This window comes from Penaeus japonicus, unplaced genomic scaffold (genome assembly GCF_977035675.1).
Source record: "Penaeus japonicus unplaced genomic scaffold, GWHDUDI00000001_assembly GWHDUDI00000002, whole genome shotgun sequence".
Taxonomy (NCBI): Eukaryota; Metazoa; Arthropoda; class Malacostraca; order Decapoda; family Penaeidae; genus Penaeus; species Penaeus japonicus.
In genome coordinates, this window is record NW_028234404.1 from 8,061,123 (window position 1) to 8,065,532 (window position 4,410).

The 4,410-nt window shown below is 46.3% G+C and overlaps 1 protein-coding gene across 1 annotated transcript in view; it reads right to left on the minus strand.

Annotated features, from left to right (window-relative positions):
* The window catches only part of LOC122255605 (sushi, von Willebrand factor type A, EGF and pentraxin domain-containing protein 1), a 77,108-nt gene that overhangs the window by 71,098 nt on the left and 1,600 nt on the right, over positions 1–4,410 (minus strand). The gene's annotated exons all lie outside the window — the stretch shown is intronic.

Genomic DNA, 4,410 nt, shown 5'->3' on the forward strand with positions numbered 1-4,410 from the left:
AGAGAGGACAAGGAATGAAAAGAACCAGAGAGATAAGGTGAGAAGTAAGAAAGAAAGACAGAGAAAGACAAAGAAAGAAAGAAAGAAAGAGAGAGAAAGAGAGAAAGAAAGACAGAGAAAGAAAGACAGAGAAAGACAAAGAAGAAAGAAAGAAAGAAAGAAAGAGAGAGAAAGAGAGAATAGCACAACCCTTAATTCTTTCAGCAGAGTGTCCAGGCAGCCATAAACAGGAACCGCCAGCCCACCTATTGCAATGCACCGTTCTCAACCAAGCACCATTTTCGGTCGGATATCAAATTTGGATTCACTAAAACATTTTGGGAGATTTGGGAGTAACAAGACTAATTTAGCGTTTGGCTCTGGGAGAGGGAGGGCGTGGTGAATAGGAGGGAGAGAGGGAGAGAGGGAGAGAGAGAGTGAAAGAGAGAGAGAGAGAGAGAGAGAGAGAGAGAGAGAGAGAGAGAGAGAGAGAGAGAGAGAGAGAGAGAGAGAGAGAGAGAGAGAGAGAGAGAGAGAATGGGAAGGAGGGAAGGGAGGAGGGGAAAGGAGGAGAAGGGAGGAGGGAGGGAGGAGAGAGAGAGAGAGAGAGAGAGAGAGAGAGAGAGAGAGAGAGAGAGAGAGAGAGAGAGAGAGAGAGAGAGAGAGAGAGAGAGAGAGAGAGAGAGAGAGATGAGGAGCGAGGAGAGGAGAGAGAGAGAGAAAGAGAGAGAGAAGGAAGCAGGGGCAGGAGGACGGGTGGAGGGAAAAGGGTGGTGGAGGGAAGGGAGGAGGATGAGTGAGAGAGAGAGAGATGGATGAGAGACAGAGAGGAGAGTGAGAGAGATGAGAGAGGAGAGGTGCGAGAGAGAGAGGAGAGGAGAGAGATGAGAGGAAGTGAAACGGCAGTGAGATGAAGAGAGTATGAGAGAGAGATCAATAGGAGATAAGAAAGATATGATAGGAGGGAGTTGAAGTGAGATTAGGTAGGAATTGGATGAGATATAACAGGAACTGGGGAGAGATGGAGGGGATAGAGAGGGTGATATAGAGTGAGAGAGAGGAATTGAATTAACGTGCGAAGAGAACCTGAGGGATGACGAGTAGAGGAGAGATGGAGTAGGGACGTAAGAATTGGAGAGGATGACGAGGGGGAATTGTGAATAAGAAGACGGAGCCGGAAGGAGACTTCATTAGGATTTACGCAGACTGCATATGATGATGGTAGATTACATGCATTTGAAGAGAGGAAGGGGACGTTGATGGAATTTTGAGGGGGGGGGGGATATATTAGAAGAAAATTATACGATAGATGAGAACCAGTTATAGATGAGAGGAGAGTGTAAGAGTGGTAGAGAGAGAGAGAAAGAGAGAGAGAGGGAAGAGAGGCAGGAGAGGAGGAAGGAAGGAGAGAGAGAAGGGAGGCAGGAGAGGAGAGAAGGAGGAAGGAGAGAGAGAAGGGAGTATGGGAAAGGACAGACAGAGAGAGACACCTCGCTAAATCCACAGACAGACAAACAGACAGACAGACAGACAGACGCGCTGGATAGATGCGGGCGGGAGTGGGCGTGGGCGGTGCTTAACGAGGAGAATAAACGAAATGGCCTCGCTATACTTTCCTCCCGCGAAAAGATCAGTGACGAATGACAGTCGTATATTCGCCTTTTTTCCTTCTATTTTTTTCTCTCTCTCTCTTCCTCTCTTTCTTCTTGTCTCTAGACCCTTTGTTGTTAATTTGTTTCTTTCCTGGTTTTAATGGACGTAGGTGTTTAATGGAGACAAGGAGGACATTTCGACTATTTTTTTTTATTTCTTATTTTTATTATTTTTTTTGGGAGCGTCGCTGTAAATATTTGCGGCGCTATATTTTCGCGCGAAAAGTATACTAGAGCGACTTTGTGCGGGATTTACAAAGGATTTTCGACTGAAGTGTGCAAATTGTATGTATATACTTTCTTTGTTTCTATTTTTTTTCTCTCTCTATCCCTCCCTCTCTTTCTCTCTCTCTGTCTTTGTCTCTCTCTGTCTTTGTCTCTCTCTCTCTCTCTCCCTCTCTTTCTCTCCTTCTATCCCCCTCTCTCTTTCTCCGTCTCTCTCCCTCTCTCTCTATCTCTGTCTCTCGTTCTTTCCTTCTCTCTCTGTCTCTCCTTCTTTCCTTCTCTCTCTCTCTCTCTGTCTCTCCTTCTTTCCTTCTCTCTCTCTGTCTCTCCTTTCCTTCTCTCTCTCTCTCTGTCTCTCCTTTCCTTCTCTCTCTCTCTCTCTGTCTCTCCTTCTTTCCTTCTCTCTCTCTCTCTCTCTCTCTCTCTCTCTCTCTCTCTCTCTCTCTCTCTCTCTCTCTCTCTCTCTCTCTTCCGCAGGATGAGATATTGTATTTCCGATTACAAGAGGAAATGTTAGCGTTCCTGGTATAATTTCGTTTACATTTTTGAAAAAAAAGAAATTTCAAAAAACACATCTCGGCCTGAAAAGAAAAACATATACATAGAAGACGAACGAAACGGAGGGAGAAAGAGAAAGAAAGAGAAAGAGAGAGAGAGAGAGAGGTAGAGAGATATAGATAGATAGATAGATAGATAGAGAGAGAGAGAGAAAGGAGAGACCGAAATAGAAAACGAAATTAAGAGAAAGAGAAACAAACAAACACACCCACCCACACACCTACACCCCCCCACGCACACACACCTACCCCCCTCCCCCACCCGCCCACCCCCAACACACCTACACCTACCCCCCTACACCCCCCCTCACCCCCCCACAAAAGCAAACATAATAAAGTCCAGAAAACAAGAAATGGGACAAGAGCAAATCTAATAAAGTTGCAATAGGCAATTGAATCGCTTCTCAGTGCGAAATGAAATCGGTTCGATGGTTCCCCCACCAAAAAAAAAAACTTTTTCTTTTCTTTTCTTTTCGTTTCTTTTTCCTTTTTTTTTTTTTATTTCCGAAGGAGTCATAGACGATCGGCAAATGCGGCCGGTTGGCTAAAAGAGGGCGGGAGATCGGAGACAAATTTGTTGTTTGGTTTCGAGGAGAAGAAGAAAGAATAGAGGGACGGAAAGAAAGGAATAGGGAAAGATAAAAAGGCGCGGTGGGGGGGGAGGAGGGGGGAGGGGGGTTGGAGGAGAAAGAAAAAGAAAGGAAAGGAATAGGTAGAGATAAAAGAGGGCGGGAGGTCGGAGACAAATTTGTTGTTTGGTTTCGAGGAGAAGAAGAAAGAATAGAGGGACGGAAAGAAAGGAATAGGGAAAGATAAAAAGGTGTGGGGGGTGGGGGGGGGAGGAGGGAGGGGGTAGTTGGAGGAGAAAGAAAAAGAAAGGAAAGGAATAGGTAGAGATAAAAGAGGGCGGGAGATCGGAGACAAATTTGTTGTTTGGTTTCGAGGAGAAGAAGAAAGAATAATGGAACGGAAAGAAAGGAATAGGGAAAGATAAAAAGGCGCGGTGGGGGGGGGGGAGGAGGGGGAGGAGGGGGTGAAAATAAGAGGATTTCGAGGAGAAAGAATAAAAAAGAATGGAAACGAAGAGGTAAAGATAAAAAGGCGTGGGGGGGGAGGAGGGGAGGAGGGGGAGGAGGGGAGGAGGGGGAGGAGGGGATGGAGGGGGTGAAAATAAGAGGGTTTCGAGGAGAAAGAATAAAAAAGAATGGAAAGGAAGAGGTAAAGATAAAAAGGCGAGGGGGGGGGGGAGGAGGGAGGGGGGGTTGGAGGAGAAAGAAAGAAAAGGAAAGGAATAGGGAAAGATAAAAAGGCCGGCGGCGAGGGGGAGGGGGAGAGGAGGGAGTGGGGGATGGAAGGAGAAAGAAAAATATGAAAAAGGAAGGAATAGTTATAAAGGATAAAATGGCGCGCGTCGTGGGGGGGGGGGAGGGGGGTTGGAGGAGAAAGAAAGAAGAAAAAAAAAGAAAGGAATAGGTAAAGATAAAAAGGCGTGGGGAGGGGAGGGGAAGGGAGGAGGGGAGGGAGGGGGTGAAAATACGAAGGTTTCGAGGAGAAAGAATAAAAAAGAAAGGAAAGGAAGATGTAAAGATAAAAAGGCGTGGGGGGGGAGGAGGAGAAAGAAAAAGAAAGGAAACGAAGAGGTAAAGATAAAAAGGCGTGGGGGGGGGGGAGGAGAAAGAAAAAGAAAGGAAACGAAGAGGTAAAGATAAAAAGGCGCGGGGGGGGGGGAGGGGAGGAGGGGGAGGAGGGGATGAAGGGGGTGAAAATAAGAAGGTTTCGAGGAGAAAGAATAAAAAAGAAAGGAAAGGAAGAGGTAAAGATAAAAAGGCGGGGAGGGGAGGGGGGAAGAGGGGAGGGACGGGGGAAGGGGATGGAAATGAGAGGGTGAATGGATAGAGAAATAAAAGGAAACACAAGGATAAGGTATATAGTTCTTAAGGTCAATGAACGCGGCTACACAAAGAGTAGGAGTTCGAGACAAATTGGGTTGAAAGAAA